Source organism: Protopterus annectens, chromosome 9.part0 (assembly GCF_019279795.1).
Source record: "Protopterus annectens isolate FY-2018-M chromosome 9.part0, PAN1.0, whole genome shotgun sequence".
Taxonomy (NCBI): Eukaryota; Metazoa; Chordata; order Ceratodontiformes; family Protopteridae; genus Protopterus; species Protopterus annectens.
The window spans coordinates 1,762,595,162-1,762,616,960 of NC_056743.1; the positions used below are offsets into that span (position 1 = coordinate 1,762,595,162).

The following is a 21,799-nucleotide window of genomic DNA, read 5'->3' on the forward strand; positions in this document are numbered from 1 at the left end:
CAACAAAATCTCTAAATTCGCTACTAAATCTAACCACTCCTGCCATCATTGTAGCTCTCTCCAAATGCTAAACTGGCTAGAGCTTCCCAACTACCTTGACTACCTCCAACTCACTACAGCCCACAAATTAATCTTTAAACCTACTGCATGCCCTGCTCTAGCAAATATATTACAATCATACGCACCTCACAGATCCCTGAGATCGGCCCAACAAAATCTACTTTCTGTATACAAAACAAAACGTCCCGCTGGCCAGTTTCTCCTATCCTTTCCTCAGCCAAAAAATGGAACTCTCTGCTACCCTCACTACAAATCTCTAAAAACTTTGAACACTTCAAATCCCAGCTCCATTCCTACCTCTCCCATAATTGGAAATGTAATTGCACCCTACCTACTTAATCCTGTTAATGTCCCTATTCTGCTAATTGCCTCCTATACATGTACTTCCACATGTACCTCTACACTTTGCTGTTTTTCCTCTACAGCTTCCCCTCTCTGAATCTAACGTAATATAACATCAAAACCTTGAATGTATATAATGTAAATGCTGTACATAGCTTTGTAACTCTACTGCCTCTCCCTATCTGGAAATTTTCTTTCCTTTCTACCTACATATAAGGTTCATGCTAAGAGATGCTGCTAACTAGCTACTATAATCATGTGTACTCCACTTTTGCTACTAAACAACTGCCTCTCTCTACTTTCACCAGATTTCTTTTTCTTCTAAAGAACCACCTCCCTCTCTACTACTCAACTGCCCCTCTTTTGTTTTACCAGAACCTTGAATGTATACTTAGTACACATCACACTTTCCTCCTCTATTTCTTCCACATACTACTAAACCTAGACTTCTGTCTTTCAGATATTCAGTCTTTGAAACTACTAACAAAAGACTTATAATTTCATAGTTTTTAAATATTTGTCAGCTTATTCCCACTGCCTCAGTTCAACTTTATGCTGTGCAAATGGCTCTCTAAGCAACTACATATATGTCATGAAGAGTATTCATTTTTTTTCAATTGTATTTTGCTATATCTCAGTATATAATTCTACATTCGTTTTAAATAATCATAAGTTTGATTTTCTTGTATGTAATATGGAACTTTTCTACCTGGACCTCCACTGAAAACAGGCTCCTTGAGCCCAGTGGACCTCCCCGGTTATCAAACTGCAAATAAATAAATAAATAAATAAATGAATAAAATATAGACTGATTAACTGCACTTCAAATCAAGCCAAAACAAAAAGTGCAAGAACTGATTACGAAAACAAAAAGTGCAAGATTTGTCTCCAAAAAATAGGTATGCATAATTCCCTGATATACTAAAATTCTTCTAGGAGGAGAAATACACCCCAATTCTGGCCCCACCTATCACAATGAACACAACAATAATTCTCTCCCACACTCTTCTCTAACCAAACAACAGCCAGTCCCCAACACTGGTGATCTAATTTTTGCTGCAATAAATGTTAGAAGCCTAAACATATAAAACTGCTGACTTACATGCTTGGATTACACAATATAAGCCTGATGTTCTCGCTGTAACAAACTTGGCTTAAACCCAGCACTCTAAAATTATACCTCCTAACTATAATGTCCTCCGTAATGACCATATAAAGAGGAAAGGTGGTGGAATTGCTTTAATATTTCCTAACACCTACCACATATCCCCTTATAGCAAACCAATACCAAAATTCAGTTCAACAGAGTTTCTTCTTCTTCTTTCTGCTGCTCCCGTTAGGGGTCACCACAGCGGATCACCTGTTTCAATTTCTTCCTGTCCTCTGCATCTTGCTCTGTCACACTAACTGCCTGCATGTCCTCTCTCACCACATTCATAAACCTTATATTAGGCCTTCCTCTTTTCCTGTTACCTGGCAGCTTCATCCTTAGCATCTTTTTCCCAATATACTCTGCATCCCTCCTCAACACATGTCCAAACCAATGTAATCTTGCCTCTCTGGCTTTGTCTCCAAACCTTCCAACCTGGGCTGACCCTCTCATATACTTATTCCTAATCCTGTCCATCCTCGTCACACCCAGTGCAAATCTTAACATCTTCAACTCTGCCACGTCAAGCTCTGACTCCTGCCTTTTTGTCAATGCCACTGTCTCCAACCCATATAACATAGCTGGTCTCACTACCCTCTTGTAGACCTTCCCTTTCACTCTTACTGGTGCTCGTCTGTCACAAATCACTCCTGGCACTCTTCTTCACCCACTCCATCCTGTCTGTACTCTCTTCTTCACCTCTCTTCCACACTCACCATTACTCTGAACTGCTGATCCTAAGTATTTAAAGTCATCCACCTTCACCACCTGTACTCTCTGCATCCACGCCATTCCTCTATCCTCCCTCTCATTCACACACATATATTCTGTCTTAGTCCTGCTGACCTTCATTCCTCTTCTCTCTAGAGCATATCTCCACTTCTCCAGGGTCTCCTCCACCTGTTCCCTACTCTCACTACAGATCACAATGTCATCTGCAAACATCATAGTCCACGGGGACTCCTGTCTGATCTCTTCTGTCAACCTGTCCATCACCATTGCAAATAAGAAAGGGCTCAGAGGTGATCCTTGATGTAATCCCACCTCCAACTTAAACTCATCCGTCACTCCCACCGCAGATCTCACTGCTGTCACACTACCCTCGTACATATCCTGTACCACTATTACATACTTCTTTGACACTCCTGACTTCCTCATACAATACCACAACTCCTCTCTAGCACCCTGTCATATGCTTTCTTTAAGTCCACAAAGACCCAATGCAGCTCCTTCTGACCTTCTCTGTACTTCTCCATCAACACTCTCAGATCAAACATTGCATCTGTAGTGCTCTTTCCTGGCATGAAACCATACTGCTGATCACTAATCATCACCTCCCTTCTTAACCTAGCTTCCACTACTTTTTCCCATAACTTCATGCTGTGACTGATCAGTTTTATCCCTCTGTAGTTGCTACAGCTCTGCACATCACCCTTATTCTTAAAAATCGGTACCAAAACACTTTTTCTCCATTCCTCAGGCATCCTCTCACTTTCCAAGATTTCATTAAACAATCTAGTTAAAAACTCCACTGCCATTTCACCTAAACCTCCATGCGTCCACAGGTATGCCATCTGGACCAACAGCCTTTCCATTCTTCATCCTCTTCATAGCTATCCTTACTTCCTCCTTGCTAATCCACTGCACTTCATGATTCACTATCCGCACATCATCCAACAGAGCTTCTTATTGATTTCCTCAAAATAAACAATTATAAACAAATATGTATCACTGTCCTTTATAAACAAATATGTATCACTGTCCTTTATAAATAAAATATGTATTACAGTCCTTTATAAACAAATATGTATTACTGTCCTTTATAAACAAATATGTATCACTGTCCTTTATAAATAAAATATGTATTACTGTCCTTTATAAACAAATATGTATCACTGTCCTTTATAAACAAATATGTATCACTGTCCTTTATAAACAAATATGTATTACTGTCCTTTATAAAGAAATATGTACTACTGTCCTTTATAAACAAATATGTATCACTGTCCTTTATAAACAAATATGTACTACTGTCCTTTATAAACAAATATGTATCACTGTCCTTTATAAACAAATATGTATCACTGTCCTTTATAAACAAATATGTACTACTGTCCTTTATAAACAAATATGTACTACTGTCCTTTATAAACAAATATGTATCACTGTTCTATATAAACAAATATGTACAGTCGTTTATAAACAAATATGTACTACTGTCCTTTATAAACAAATATGTATCACTGTCCTTTATAAACAAATATGTACTACTGTCCTTTATAAACAAATATATATCACTGTCCTTTATAAACAAATATGTACTACTGTCCTTTATAAACAAATATGTATCACTGTCCTTTATAAACAAATATGTATCACTGTCCTTTATAAACAAATATGTACTACTGTCCTTTATAAACAAATATGTACTACTGTCCTTTATAAACAAATATGTATCACTGTCCTTTATAAACAAATATGTATTGCTGTCCTTTATAAACAAATATGTACTACTGTCCTTTATAAACAAATAGGTATCACTGTCCTTTATAAACAAATATGTATCACTGTCCTTTATAAACAAATATGTACTACTGTCCTTTATAAACAAATATGTATCACTGTCCTTTATAAACAAATATGTACTACTGTCCTTTATAAACAAATATGTATCACTGTCCTTTATAAACAAATATGTATCACTGTCCTTTATAAACAAATATGTACTACTGTCCTTTATAAACAAATATGTATCACTGTCCTTTATAAACAAATATGTATCACTGTCCTTTATAAACAAATATGTATCACTGTCCTTTATAAGCAAATATGTATTACTGTCCTTTATAAATTAATATGTATCACTGTCCTTTATAAACAAATATGTATCACTGTCCTTTATAAACAAATTTGTATCACTGTCCTTTATAAACAAATATCTACTACTGTCCTTTATAAACAAATATGTACTACTGTCCTTTATAAACAAATATGTATCACTGTCCTTTATAAACAAATATGTACTACTGTCCTTTATAAACAAATATGTATCACTGTCATTTATAAACAAATATGTACTACTGTCCTTTATAAACAAATATGTATCACTGTCCTTTATAAACAAATATGTATCACTGTCCTTTATAAACAAATATGTATCACTGTCCTTTATAAACAAATATGTACTACTGTCCTTTATAAACAAATATGTATCACTGTCCTTTATAAACAAATATGTACTACTGTCCTTTATAAACAAATATGTACTACTGTCCTTTATAAACAAATATGTATTACTGTCCTTTATAAACAAATATGTACTACTGTCCTTTATAAACAAATATGTATCACTGTCCTTTATAAACAAATATGTATCACTGTCCTTTATAAACAAATATGTACTACTGTCCTTTATAAACAAATATGTATCACTGTCCTTTATAAACAAATATGTATCACTGTCCTTTATAAACAAATATGTACTACTGTCCTTTATAAACAAATATGTACTACTGTCCTTTATAAACAAATATGTATCACTGTCCTTTATAAACAAATATGTACTACTGTCCTTTATAAACAAATATGTATCACTGTCCTTTATAAACAAATATGTACTACTGTCCTTTATAAACAAATATGTATCACTGTCCTTTATAAACAAATATGTACTACTGTCCTTTATAAACAAATATGTACTACTGTCCTTTATAAACAAATATGTACTACTGTCCTTTATAAAAAAATATGTATCACTGCCCTTTATAAACAAATATGTATCACTGTCCTTTATAAACAAATATGTACTACTGTCCTTTATAAACAAATATGTATCACTGGCATTTATAAACAAATATGTATCACTGTCCTTTATAAACAAATATGTACTACTGTCCTTTATAAACAAATATGTATCACTGTCTTTTATAAACAAATATGTATCACTGTCCTTTATAAACAAATATATATTACTGTCCTTTATAAACAAATATGTACTACTTTCCTTTATAAACAAATATGTATCACTGTCCTTTATAAACAAATATGTATCACTGTCCTTTATAAACAAATATGTATTACTGTCCTTTATAAGCAAATATGTATCACTGTCCTTTATAAACAAATATGTATCACTGTCCTTTATAAACAAATATGTACTACTGTCTTTATAAACAAATATGTACTACTGTCCTTTATAAACAAATATGTACTACTGTCCTTTATAGACAAATATGTACTACTGTCCTTTATAGACAAATATGTATCACTGTCCTTTATAAACAAATATGTATCACTGTCCTTTATAAACAAATATGTACTACTGTCCTTTATAAACAAATATGTATCACTGTCCTTTATAAACAAATATGTATCACTGTCCTTTATAAACAAATATGTATCACTGTCCTTTATAAACAAATATGTACTACTGTCCTTTATAAACAAATATGTATTACTTTCCTTTATAAACAAATATGTACTACTGTCCTTTATAAACAAATATGTATTACTGTCCTTTACATCCCTCCTGGTGGCTATACAGCTACACTGGAAGATATCCTACACTGGATATCCATAGCATTTCCACAGGTAAAAATACTATTAGGTGATGTGAATGTCAGTTGGTTGGACATAAACTCTAATTCCTCTACATCTAGCATGAACTTGTATGGTTTCACTCATCTAATTAATAAACCCACACATTATAGCAAAACATCAAATTTCCTGTTAAACTGGATTGTAGTGTCAGATGCCAATAAATACACTACCACAGGTACAATGTCAGATTCTTTCAGTGATCTACCAATCTATATGACAGACATCTCACACATCTAGTTAAACACCATATTTATAAAACAACATTCAGTCTTTCCAAGTTTAACCCAGAAATGTTCATTACTACACTATCATCTATTAACTGGAACATCCTAAAAATCCTCCCCTTAGATGATGCTGTAAATGAATTCAATACAACTTTTCTAAATATTCTAAATAACCTTGCACCTCCTAGAAGGAACAGACTAAAAACAAATAATGCAATCTGACTATCCGAAAAGAGTGAAATGCTAATGCAGCTTAGAGAAACAGCATCGAAAGTAGGTCAGAAATATAAAACACCTCAATATCTTGTAAACTTTAGCATGTTTCAAAATCGTTCTAAAAAGCAAATAAATGAAGGCAAAAAAAAACTATATTATAATAACTTTCAGAATAATACTAAACACAGCCCTAAAAAAGTTTGGACATTTGTTAAAGAAATCTTACATTCCGGCCAAAGCTTCAACCCAAAACCCTGTCCTGATAACTTACCACTCAGTGATGTTTAAATATAAAATAGAAACTATACAGATTGATAAAATATGCACAAAGCAATTGCTGATTGATAAAAACATTTTACTTATAAATATTTATGTATGTGAAAACAACCTGTATGGCAACTAAATAGCCACAAAAATAACCCAAAAACTTTCTGGAAAACTATCTCATCATGTATCAATCCCAGTACCTCACAAAATCCTTCCCCCTGCACAGACAAGACACCAACCGAAATAGCTAATATGTTCAAAACCCATTTCATTGACAGCATAGCGGCATTAGTCATAGGATTTACTTCTAGTTCCAGCAACTTCAACATTTCCCCCCTTCCCCACATACAACTCATAAGGACAATAACATCTCACCCAACCGCAAGCAAAATCTATCAGTACCCCCAATCTTTCTGCAACCAATGCCTACTACAATAATTCATAAACATCTGCTGAAATGTAAACGATGCTCATCTTCCTCTGACGACCTTCCTCCAGAATACTTAACACTTGCTGTTAATTCTATCTCCTGCCCAATTAGCATTCTAATTAATCAATCTATTAGGGAATCTTATGCCCCTACCCTCTGGAAAAACCTATTATAACCCCTTTACACAAAGGAGGAACACCTAATGACCTTACACATTTTAGATCCATATCTAGCCTCTCCCCTTATCCAAAATACTTGAAAGGTACATACACACTCAAATACTAAACTGCCTTACCCATAATAATCTCCTGGCATCTACCCAGCATGGTTTCAGGCCAACTCACAGCACAACAACTCTCATTTCATTTACTGACATAATTAACAAGGCGAGGGACTCCAACCTACACACCTCTGTAGTACTACTACACCTGTCAAAAGCCTTTGACACAGTCTCCCACAACATATTACTTCAGCAAGTATCAGCAATGGGTTGTTGCCAGCCTCCAAGCAATGGTTTAACAGCTATTTATCCAACAGGCAACAATGTGTAAAATGGCAAAACTGTCTATCTCAATACCAGACAAACAAAACCGGAATCTCACAAGATTCCATTCTAGGTCATCTGCTCGTCAACATATTCATTAATAACCTACACACAGCCAGCCGTCATAACACATTAATCCAATATGCCTATGGTTCCACTATTATCTCCTCATCTAATAGCATCCCAGACCTTTTACTAAAAATATAGAGCACATTTTCCTCTAGCGAATCATGGCTAAACAAGGCACAACTACTCGTTGACCCCGACAAAACCAAACTTCTACTTTTTTCTCCAAAAAGCAATACATCTGAATTCAAAATCTACTCCCATAATAAAACAAAGACTGAAGTGGTCAGCAACTACAAAACTACTAGGAATTACCATAGATAACAAACTCACATTTGACCAACACATTCTAAAGGCCATAAAAAAAAAAATTATTTCAAACTAGGAACACTTCATAGACATTAAAATTTTATGAACCCAAATACTAAAAAAGCACTGGCAAATACCTACCTGATCCCATCTCTACTCTATGGTGCTCCCATTTTTACTAATCTACACACCGCTATTAAAACAAAACTTCATTTATGTTACCATAAAACTGCTAAATTTGCAACTAGCACATCTTACCGAACCCACATTGCAATGCCCTCAAAGAGCTCAACTGGCAATTTCCTCACTACCTGGACCATGTACAACTATCAGTTGCACACAAATTAATACACAAACCCAATAGCTGTCCAGTCCTAAAATCCATTTTGCACTCTTAAATTCCCACCAGAAACCTCTGATCCAACAATAAGCAACTAGTGGACATATACAAGTCCAACAAAAGTCAGGTGAGTGTCTTTATTCTTATGCCATAGCTAGATTATGGAACAACCTACCAAATAATCACCAGTATAGACAACCCAAAAAAGTTTAAACTTACTCTAAAAAACTACCTCTATAGCTTGGATGGTGCAGTGGTGCAGCGGTATGAGCTGTTACCTCTCTGCAGGAGGTTCTTTAGTTTGATTCTCAGCTGGAGTGCCTTCTGTGTGGCGTCTGTATGTCCTCCCTATGTTCATGTGGATCTCCTCTGAGTGCTCCGTATTTCTTCCATGTTACAAAGACATGTGTCTGGAGCATTTCTCTCTGGGCCGCCAATGAAAATTGGCTCATTCCAAGTTGGACTTTCTCAGTAAACAAATGATAAATAAATAAGTAATTCCTGGACCTGCAATTGCTCAACCTAATATCTGTTATTTCCACCATCTCACATCTTCTTCCTCTCTTCTCCTTACTTCAACATACCCTCCTGCATCCTAGTATCTCCTTCAAACTGGTTTGATATGTCTGTTTCTACCTCTCATCCTGTAATTCTAAAAAGTTGTTACTGTGTCTTTAAGGACTATTACTTACAATGTAAATATTTATACATATTGTAAAAGTATATGTGCATTTTTCTCTGTTTTCATCATGTTTGCTTGATAGTTCTATAATGTTGTGTGAATGTTTCTTGACATAGTAATTGTAATGAAGTATTTATTGCTTTTGTATTAAACTTACTGTTGGAGCTTTTCTCCCCGGGCTTCTGCTGAAAATGGGTTTTTGACCCAGCCGGACTTTCCCGGTTACCAAATGTCAATAAATAAATAATAAATAAAACATATGTGGGGAGTGGAAAAAAGCTCATGAAAATAGGACTGGATGAAGACAGCAGTAGTTGGTGTGTCATAATCAGTGCAATGGGGATCTAGAATATGCAGATACAAGGTCAGAAGCTGACAGAATAACTCTATTAATGAGGATGTCATATCAGATAAAGTAAAAAAAAAAGAATTAGAGAAAGGAAACAGAAAGTCAGAATTAAATGACAAATTAGAGTTCTTGTTCCTTTTTACCGTAGTACTTAACCTTTGTATTTTTATTATAGTATTATGAGGTGGTATTTAGCTTTAGCTTTTATTTTGTGTATAGAGAGGGTGGTTTATACTGGTCAACAACATATGTCATCACAGGTCTATAGGTTCTCACCATACAGGTAGTCTAGGTGGATTTGAGAACCTCATTTGGATAGGGCCATACTACATGCCCCATGGGTAAATCTGTGGACACCCATGCAATTATCAAAACAGACCATGAAGAAGGTCAAAGTATTATGTTGTCTGACATACAAGGGAAGAGTGTTCCTTTCATAGGGAATTATTTGGGTCTTGTTAACACTGCAGTGAAGGCTGAGGTCTTTGTAGCAAGTGTTTTTAGAAATACTAACATTTCTGAGGTAGTGAAGGTATAGCAGGACAAGATCTTACATAGCTCAGAAGGCAAGGCAGATATCACCCTATACTAGTATGTGTAAGATATGATAAGGTTTTCAGTCTGTCCATGTAGCTAAGAGAACTTAGTCTTTTGGTGTTTGGAGAGGTACATTCCCAAATGGGAGCATATCAATCCATCGAAGGTGATTTCAACAAAGGCAAAGAAACCAAATCCAGTTAGGTAAAACCTTCTTCGACAACAGTGGAGATTGCCTTTTTTCTCCGCTGTTGTGCCATCTTGGAATTGGTATATATAATTCCTGGTGTGTGTGTGTGCGTGGGTTCCTCCACACACACACACACACACACACACACACACACACACACACACACACACACACACCAGGAAATATATATACCAATATATAATACATATACCACCCCCCCAAAAAAATTGTTTCAGTGTTCACTCTACATGATTTTGATGTCAATTTATTTGCATTCAGCAAAACTGTCTTAGATGGATTGACTTGAATGCATTCCAAACTGTGCAGTATATTGTACATTTGGCCCAATGGTGGATAAATACAGAGGGATTATGTCTTCTTAGGACATGGAGGATTCACCTTTGATAATTAAATATTCAAAAAAAAAAAAAAAAGCACCAAACCAGGCATGTCCAAGGGTCAGCTTCCGGTGATTTTGCCTGTCCACCTGGTGAATCTGGGCATACTGGGGCAATGCAACAATTGCCTCATGTACACAGGCAACCCTCTCCTCCTACCACCCAACACTACAACCTGTGAGAGATGCACTTGCATAGCCAAACTGGAAGCAAAGCTCTCTCCACCCAAGATTGTGCTAGACAGTCAAGAGGAGATGGTTAACACCCACACCACACCTCAAGCAACACATAGCCCTTCTAAACCCACACCACCAACACCCACATATGGCAACACTAAATCCACATATGCGGAGGCCCTTAACTGTAACCTGCCCAAGCAACAAGGACCTCTGAAGCTGAAACGCAGACAAACACCAATCACAACCAAAGTGTCACATAGCTCACAACAACAGTGTGCCACCCAGCAAAAGCCCCTAAGGCAAGACAACGTACCTAACACTTTAGTCATAGGTGACTCTATAGTCCGGCACACTGATGTCCCACTCACCAGGTTGAACAAGGAGAAAATTACAGTCAGCTGCCTTTCGGGTGCCAGGATCCGCCACATAATGCATGCACTCAAGTCACACCACAACAAGTACAAATATGACTCTGTCATTGTCCATGTTGGAGTGAATGACTTGAGACGCACCTCCCTGGACTACATGAAAAGAGACATGGAAGAGCTCTCGGATTATGTGGCCCAGGCAGGTATGACCCTAGCCCTGAGTATCAACCTGCCTTCACCGAGAATGATACCACAATATAAGGACAAAATGATTGACTTCAACAATTGGCTAAGCTTCTAGTGTCATTCAAAGGGGATCCAGTATCTGTCTGCCTGGGACGACATGATCGACAGACCACGATGCTTTGCCAGAGATGATCTGCACCTGTCGCCCCTGGGATTTAGGTTACTGGCTAAGGCTCTTGCCACCCCTATAGTGCCTTTTTTAGGCAAAGTTCAAAGGACAAAACCACCACTGTAACAGGTACAAACATGCAAAATCTGAAGGTAATGCTACTCAATGCTAGAAGTCTAAACCTCAAAATGTACTCTCTCTCGAGGCACTCCTAAAAATGGAGAACATCGATATCTGTGCAGTGAATGAGACCTGGTTCAAGGCTCCAGAGAGCACCCCTGCAATACCAGGCTACAACTCTTACCACACTTTTCGGTCACCAAACCAGGACCGAAGCACTAAAGGTGGAGGAGTGTCCATATTCACACCACCAGGCTAGTTGCCCAACACAATGCGTCTGAAATTCTCCAGGTGCAACTAACACTAGGTAAGACTGCAATCCAAATTGTAGCTTGCTACAGATCCCCCACCATGCCCCAAGATTCTCACTACACCTTTCTAAACATACTGGAAAATATGAAGATAGAACCAAACACCCTAATACTGGGTGATTTTAACTACCCTGCCGTTAACTGGGAAAACTACTCATGTACCAACACCTTTGCCCAACGATTCTTTGAATTCATAAATTCCAATGCCCTGGATCAACTAATCCATAGTCCCACCAGGGGCTACAATATCCTATACCTGGTCATTACCAACATAGGAAATCAATGCTCCACACCTATGGTCACCCCCTCATTAGTCAGGTCTGACCATAAGCTAATCACCCTTAACATCCACATCCTACCCCCACCCCCCAGTAAGGAAACCTCCATAAAAAACTTCTCCAAAGCCACCTTCATGCTACTCAAGTCAGAAGTGACAAACTTCATGACACCCATGCAGACGGGAACTGAAAGTTCAACTGCTGAATCCTACACTAAGGCACTGTATGAGCACATCCACTCATGCTTGAATCGTGCCATCCCAAATAGAACCAAGATGCTCTCCTCCAAAAAAAGGAAGCCAATCTGGTGGTCCCCTGCCATAAACAAATTTTACAACAAAAGGAAGAAACTGTTGCAGAAAAGAGGAAAATCCCAGGATGCAAAAAACTCCCTTACCAGCCTCAGTAAGAAACTGAGATCCCTCATAAAATCCTCCAAAGCTAGTTACGAAAATAAAATTGCCAAAGATTCCAAAGACAACCACAAGGCATTCTATAACTATGTCAAGAATCTAAATGGCAATGCTCAGATCTGCTCTGAGCTAAAACAGAACGGCATTAAATATACTGATCCCAAGGATATTGCCAATATCCTGGCAGATCGATTCAGTGCCAACTTCACCCCCCTCTCACTCCCTAAATGGCCCATCTAAATACCGGAAGATTGCCAAATTCCAGTTATAACAGCAACAGCCACACAGGTAAAAAACGCACTCTCCAAAGCTAAGAATACAGCATCCATGGGACCAGATGACATCTCGGGCTGTGTGCTACATGAACTACAATATGAACTGGCAGCTCACCTTAGTGTCATGTTTAATCATAGCCTCACCTCAGGTTTTGTGCCCACTGAGTGGTGCAGAGCTACAGTTATCCCACTACACAAGGGGGGATCCACCTTGGATCCCGGAAACTACCGTCCCATCATTCTGACAAGCCTTATCTGCAAGGTCATGGAGCATATTATCATGGAACTTATAAACAAAAACATTGGCAACCTTCAAACTCTGGACCCCACCCAGTTTGGGTTTGTGAAGGGCCGATCTTGTCTCCTGAACCTGATTGACTTCTTCGAATCAGTCTCCAGAGCCATGGACAAGGGCAAGGTGGTCCACACAGCCTATCTAGACCTTGCCAAGGCCTTTAACACCATCCCCCACTCTGGAATCATAGATAAACTTACTAAGCTGGGCATTAATCTCTATGGCACGTAATGGGTTGCCAACTGGCTTACTGACAGAACCCACACTGTAAAAGTAGCCGACTCCAAATCCAGATCCAGACAAGTGACAAGTGGAGTACCTCAGGGTTAAGTCCTGGGAACGCTCTTGTTTGGCATCTACTTCTTTGAAGTACAGGCCAACACTAAGGGACTCTGGCTAACAAAGTTCTCAGATGACTGCAAACTGGGAGGCATTACTGAATCCCCAAATGATGTGGATACTCTACAAAAGGGTCTTACAGAAACAGATGCTTGGTGCCAGAGCCATGGGCTCAAGCTCAATTCCAAGAAATGTATAGTTATCCCCTTTGGGAAAGAACATGTACCCGTGAATTACCACATAGGTGGCAGTACACTAATCACTGAAAGTGTGATAAGAGACTTAGGGACACAGGTGGACAGTGGTCTCACCTTCGATAACCACATCGCCACAACAGTCAGGAAATCCTTCTATGTGGCACACCTCATCACTAAGGGCATTTCATCCAGAAAAAAGGAGGTCATTGCCCCACTGTACTCATCCCTCATTAGACCCATTATAGAATACAATGCTCCATTTGGTATGTACCTCTCAAGATATCTGCAACAACTAGAAAGGCCACAGAAATAACTCACTAAAAGAATCACAGGCCTAAAGCAGATGCCCTATGCTGACCACCTTAAAAAACTCCAGCTATACTCTGTCGCATATCGTCTACTCAGAGGCGATCTCTGCTTAACATACAAGGCCATGTCAAACCCAGAGTTGTTGGACATGCTACACTTAAAGAAATCCCAATCCCTCAGACCCACACGCTCCAGGGATCTAAACCTTGTCATCAAAATAAACAAAATTTTCTGGAGGGATAAGTTCCTGACCCAAAGACTCCCCAGACTCTGGAATAGACTGCCCATACATGTCAAGCAGAGTGCCTCTTTGGCCCTCTTCAAAAGAAACCTTGATGATAGAATGGGAGAAAGGAAATTCACCCCGGGGATCACGTCAGTTACCCTGCTAGACAGGGGTTCAGGGAAGTAAATAGTGTGGGAAGAAATAGCCAGGGAATTGTTATGGCTAGGCTTGTATAGGCCCTAGGGCTGATAGCCTACTACCAACCTATGAACTTATGAACCTATAAGGAAGAAGAATTTCCTAACTGTGACTGATACATGATGTTTGAACGATAGTTCACTTTCGATAACTGTACCTCAACCTCTAATACCTGTGTTAATCTTAAGAGGGGTCCAGTTTACATGGAAATTAGCTACACAGACTTGCTCCTAAAGGTAACTACACTATATTTGGTTACATTAAGCTTAAGGCCATAATTGGTAAAAGCAGCTGTTTGTTACATGCAGTAGATGGCATCTGAAGAAGTGGAGATATAATGCCCAGAGTAAGGAACCTAGCATAACCATACTGTACAGCAGTGTACCCCTTAGCTGGGAAATTGCACATCTGATAGTATAGGACACTCTACAAATCACCCTGATCCCTAACACCAGACCTTCACTTCAACCAAGAAATGAATGAGCGAGTGGATTCTCACACAAATGGGGAAAATAATGGATCATCTGGTGCAGGCAAGAGAGCCTTTGGGCTGATCCCAGAACTGTGTTCTGCTCAGGTGGCATAATCTTGATAGAGGCCTGTTGTCTAAGCTGGTAGTTTTGTTTGAGTTTCCTGTGTTTCTGGCAGCCATTTTCTGATTGCCTTCATTATTATTGAGACTAACAAGACCTCCTTACCTTATGTAGTACGAATGATTGGGTAATAGCAGGGGCTGAGTAGTAATCTGATCTTCCAACTCATCCATTCTTACTGGTATATAAACCCTGTGCCTAGAAAAAGTTGTGCTTGTATTGCTCAGGCTGTAGATTGCATTGCATTACTGAAACTAAGTGGAAATTTCTTATGATTCCAAGAGCAGGATAAGTTATTTCTTACACTTATTTCACTGAACTGCACTTCTCAAATGCTTATAATTGTGCTATACAGTTGATCTACTACATTTTTCACTGTTATAAAGCTTTTTTATTGTTTCATTGCATTTATGTACTGTTTTATACTGTTCTAACTGTATTTTTCATTGCTAGATACTGTTTCATCACTCTAATTGCATGTTTACTGAATTACTTAACTGTAAACTGCTTTTTCATATTGAGAGTTGTATTTTCTGTTTGTGAGTGCTCTATCCGAGCTTTTCTGTGCATTTTTGATTTTTTGAGGTTTCTGTGTTCTACAGCTAGGAACTGTAATAGTGAGCATTACTGTAATTGTCTGTTTACAGTTAAAAGCATTCTCTAGAGTCTGCTTTTGCTCCTTGATCTGTTTAAAACTTTCATTTAGTGGCTACAGCTAGGAACTCTAATTTTTCCCACCCAGCCTTCCTAGTGTTGTGGTGTTCTTATACTTGGTGGCTTTGCAGTTGCCCGCACATACTGTATATTTGATCTGTGACACTCCTCCCAGTCTAGTGTCATTAGTTCACTCAATCTAATAGAGAACATTTGTGAAGGCCAACCCACTCAGCTTCTTAACGTTGAATTAACTTCTGTTCCAGCTTTCTCGATTTCCACTTTTACTGAACAAAAAAAATTCTAAGCTTGCTTCCCCCCTTTCCTGTGGCAGGTCTTGTCCAGATACGGATTTGCTGTGTCCAGGACTGTTTGTGAGCTCCTGAGCCCCCCTCTCACTTAACTAGGGTTAAACTATTCCTGGCTCCATAAAATCTGTTCTTCACATTTTCCGTTGCAACTAGCCAGCTTTTAAGTTTTAGCACTCAAATCTGTTTCTTTGAGCTCAGCATTTGTTCAGAAATCATTGTAAGCACTAAATAAGCTACAAATTACTACAGCACTCAACTTTCCTCACTTGTCTAGAGGAAAACAGTTTTTAGTACTTAATAAATAAGCACCTATTCAGGCATGTCTAAAGGTCAGCTCCTGGTGTTTTCTCCTGTCTATCTGATGAATCTGGGCATCTTGGGACAATGCAGCAATTTCCTCATGTACACAGACAACCCTCTCCTCCTACCACCCAACACTATGACCTGTGAGAGATGCACTTATATAGTCAAACTGGAAGCAAAGCTCTCTTCATCGAAGACTGGACTAGACAGTCAAGAGGAGAAGGTAAACACTTGCACCGCACCACACTCATCACATAGTCCCTCAAAATCTACACCACCAAAACACACACACAGAAGCACAAAACACACACCTACATTCATGGAGCTTTCAGTACAAATCTGCCCAAACAACAGAGACCTCCAAAGCAGAAATGGAAGCAACCTCCACCCCCCAACACAACCCAAATGACACACAGCCCACATATTCAGTGTGCCTCTCAACTACAGCCCATAAGGCATAACGTACCCAACACTCTAGTCATAGGTGACTCTATAGTCAGGCACACTGATGTTCCACTCACCAGGCTAAACAAGGAAAAAGTTACTGTCAGCTGCCTGTCAGGTGCCAGGATCCGCCACATAATGCATGCACTCAAGTCACTCCACAACAAGTACAAATATGACTCTGTCATTGCCCATGTTGGTGTGAATGACCTGAGACGTACCTCACTGGACTACATGAAAAGAGACATGGAGGAGCTCTCCGATCTTGTAGCCCAGGCAGGTATGACCCTAGCCTTGAGTAGCATCCTGCCATCACCCAGAATGATACCACAGTACAAGGACAAAATGATTGACTTTAGCAATTGGCTAAGCTTCTGGTGTCATTCTAAGGGAATCCAGTATCTGTCTGCCTGGGATGACATGATCGACAGACCACGCTGTTTTGCCATAGATGGCCTGCACCTGTCGCCCTTGGGATTCCAGATACTGGCAAAGGCTCTTGCCACCCCAATAGTGCCTTTTTTAGGAAAGGTTCAAATAACAAATTCACCACTGTAACAGGTACAAGCAAGCAAAATCTGAGGGTAATGCTACTCAATGCTAGAAGTCTAAACCTCAAAATACACTCACTCAAGGCACCCCTTAAAATGGAGAACATTGATATCTGTGCAGTGACAGAGACCTGGTTCAAAGCTCCAGAGAGCACCCCTGCATTACCAAGCTATAATTCATATCACACCTTTTGGCCACTAAACCCGGACCGAAACACTAAAGGTGGAGGCGTGTCCATATTCATTAAGGATATCCACACCTCCAAGCTAGTTGCTCAGCATAATGCATCTGAGATTATCCAAGTTCAACTAAGTCTGGGCAAAACTGCAATCCAGATTGTAGCTTGCTATAGACCCCCCACCATGCCCCAGGATTCCCACTCCTCTTTTCTTGATACACTGGAAAATATTAAGGTACAACCCACCACTCTAATAATGGGTGATTTCAACTACCCTACCATTAACTGGGAAAACTACTCATATTCCAACTCTTTTGCTCAAAGTGTTCTGGAAATCATCAATTCCAACACCTTGGATCAACTTATCCACAGGCCTGGTCATCACCAACATGGGTGACCGGTGTTCCACTCCAGAGGTCAGCTCCTCGTTGGTCAGATCTGACCACAAGCTAATCGCCCTAGACATCCACATCCTGCTCCCACCCCCATTAGGAAAATAACAATAAAAAATTTCTCCAAAGCCAACTTCACGCTTTTTAAGACAGAAGTGGCAAACTTCATGACACCCATGCAGATGGACAATAGTGGTACGACTGCTGAATCCTACAAAAATGCGGTTTATAAGCACTTACACAAGTGCATGGATCATGCTATCCCTAACAGAACCAAGATGCTATCCTCCAAAAAAAGGAAGCCAATCTGGTGGTCTTCTGCCATAAACAAACTCTACAACAGAAGAAAGAAACTGTTGCAAAAAAGAGTAAAATCCCACGATTGGAGAAACTCCCTGGTCAGCCTCAGTAAGAATCTGAGATCCCTCATAAAATCCTCCAAAGCTAGTTATGAAAATAAAATTGCCACTGATTCTAAAGACAACCACAAAGCATTCTATAGCTATGTCAAGAATCTCAATGGCAACACTCAGATCTGCTCTGAGTTACAGCACAATGACACTAAATATACAGAACCAACTGATATTGCCAACATCCTGGCAGATAGGTTCAGTGCTAACTTTAACCCCCCCCCTAAAGGGCCCATCTTTATACGGGAAGACTGCAAAGTTCCTGTAATCATGGCTGCACAGGTAAAAACCTCACTCTCCAAAGCCAAAAACACAGCATCCATGGGACCTGACAGCATTCCAGGATGCCTTCTAAACGAACTACAGAATGAACTGGCACCCCACCTAAGTACCATGTTCAATCATATCCTCACCTCAGGCTTTGTGCCCATTGAATGGTGCACCACGATGGTTATCCCACTCCACAAACGGGGAGGGGCCACAGCAGACCCCAGGAACTACCGCCCCATTAGCCTGACGAGCCTGGTCTGCAAGGCCATGGAACGTATCATCATGGAACTCATAAACAAAGACATTGGAGATCTCCAAACTCTGGACCCCACACAGTTTGGGTTTGTAAAAGGCAGATCATGTCTCCTAAGCCTGATAGACTTCTTTGAAGTAGTCACCAAAGCCATAGATGAGGGTAAGGTAGTTCACACAGCCTATCTAGATCTCGCCAAGGCATTCAACACCATCCCCACTCTGGAATTATAGATAAACTCACTAAACTAGGTATAAATCCCTATGTCACAAGATGGGTTGCCAACTGGCTTACTGACAGAACCCACACTGTGAAAGTAGCAGACTCCAAATCAGACTTCAGACCAGTGACAAGTGGAGTACCACAGGGTTCAGTCTTGGGTCCTCTCCTGTTTGGTATCTACTTCTCTGAAGTACAGGCTAATACAGAAGGTCTTTGGCTAAGTAAATTTGCAGATGACTGCAAACTAGGAGCCATAATCGAAACTTCTAATGATGTGGACATCCTACAAAAGGGCCTCACTGAGACAGATGCCTGGTGTCAAAGCCATGGTCTGAAGCTCAATGCCAAAAAGTGCATTGTCATCCCCTTTGGTAAAAACTCTGTACCCATGAACTACCACATAGGCGGTAGTCTACTTAACACTAAAAGTGTGATAAGAGACCTTGTGACACAGGTGGACAGTAGTCTCTCCTTTGATAATCACATTGTCACAGTGGTCAGAAAATCCTTCTATGTGGCACACCTCATCACAAAAGGTTTCTTATCCAGAAAAAAAGAGGTCATTGTTCCCCTCTACTCATCACTCATTAGACCCATTATAGAGTACAATGCCCCTTTTGGTATGTACCTCACAAGACGTCTACAACAACTGGAAAGGCCGCAAAAATACCTCACAAAGAGGATTACTGGCCTCAAACAGATGCCTTATGCAGACTGTCTCCAAAAACTCCAGCTTTACTCCGTCGCATATCGCCTACTCAGAGGCGATCTCTGCCTAACATACAAAGCTATACTCCACTTAAAGAAATCCCAATCCCTCCAAGCTACATGCTCTAGGGACCTAAACCTTGTCACCACAATAAACAGAACATGCTGGAGGGATAGATTCCTGTCCCAGACACTTCCCATACTCTGGAACAGACTACCTATCTATGTCAAACAGAGCTCCTCATTAGCACTCTTCAAGAAAAATCTTGATGATTGGATGGGTAATAGGAAATTCACCCCGGGGATCACTTTTGTGGTTCTGCTTGACAGGGGCACAGGAAAATAATTTTCTTGGGTGGCGAAAGCCAGGGTACCTTTTTGGCTAGGCTTGTTTAGGCCCTAGGACCAGTAGCCTAGTACCTACCTATGAACCTAAAAATTAAAACAATAATAAAACTGAAAGACCACAAGTTACCACACTGAAGTGGAGGTTTTGGCATGGTCCACACAGTCTATCCAAAACAGAGTTGGTAGCTAATATGAGTGAAATCTCCAGGCCCCCTGAAATCCAACCAGAAATGGAACTAACAGTCACTTTAGAATATGGGATATTCTAAATTTCCTCATATCCTGAGACCCCATAATAAACCTAATAAACCTGCCAAAGAGAAAGCACTATGCCATCCACTGAAGAAGTCTGTGATTAATAAAAATGTTTTGCATTAATTGATACAAATATTTTGAACTATTACATATTTATTACCAAGGTGCCTCTTAGATAGACTGTTTCCAAAGAGGAGTGCAATGCCAATATATTCTGCACTCAAAGGAGGTCAAACTACGAATAGTATCTATGCAAAATATGTAGACACAGAAGCACTGGAGATGTGGAGGGGGTAAGACCTTCTATAGGAAGGTCTGTTTTGATTTTTGGTCAAGTTTGCTGGGTTGTACATTTATGGGTTCATTTTCATGGTGTGTGTATTGATGGATTATCTCTATTTAAGTACAGCTCCATTAAACATATTAAAAAAAATGTACTGCAGAGATGTGTTTTGTAGGTGTGCAGAATGACATCTGACAGAGAAAATGATCGCCTTCACTGCATTTTATATTTGAGAACGGAGTTGAGTTCTGAGTGGGAGATAAGGAGGACATCACAGAACAGTACAAAAGTATTGTTGGACTAATACTTAATGTATATTTAAGTAGATTTTGTATGACACTGTGAGAAAAATAGTGCTGATACAGGAAGAAGATTCTTGACTAATATTACGATTAAAACATCTCACTTAATGCCTAAGGGCAGCAGCGGGGACAGCAACATGAATGGCACACCAAATAATGTCCTTATCAGTTTAAGACTGCTGAGAAATATGATTTAAACTATCTTATGGAGAAATCGTGTGCCTAATGTAAAAAAAGATGAGAAAGGCAATAATTACAAAGATCACATTTAGCAAGTTGATCATGAAAAAATTGTAGAATTACAAACACAGATTTAAATAGTTGACCATAAAGTCTACCAGCACACACACACACACACACACACACACACACACACACACACACACACACACACACACTGCAAGTTCCCCTGCTGTACCCATACACTTGCTACATAGAATATATAACTACAGCACTGCAGACACTAAGGGGAAAAGGGCATGTCCACTTCCCAAGGCTATATGATTGCTGAGCATATGCTAATGACAACATTTCAAACCTCAGCTATTTGATTTTGCCTTTCTAAGTGGTCAAATATATCATGATTAAATTTCCAAATACCCTAATATATGTGCACTTCAGATCTCTATTTTTACAGGGGAAAATAGCTGTACAGATAACTGCAGAACCTTAACAACATTAACACAATGTCTACCCCTTCTTGGTTAGAGCCTTTGGAATGTTAAACAAGAAAGAGCCAGGTGCCAGGTGTTATC

General features: G+C 39.2%; 1 protein-coding gene across 1 annotated transcript in view; it reads right to left on the reverse strand.

Moving 5' to 3' along the window:
• Positions 1–21,799, reverse strand: part of EPOR (erythropoietin receptor) — a 377,631-nt gene that overhangs the window by 116,988 nt on the left and 238,844 nt on the right. The gene's annotated exons all lie outside the window — the stretch shown is intronic.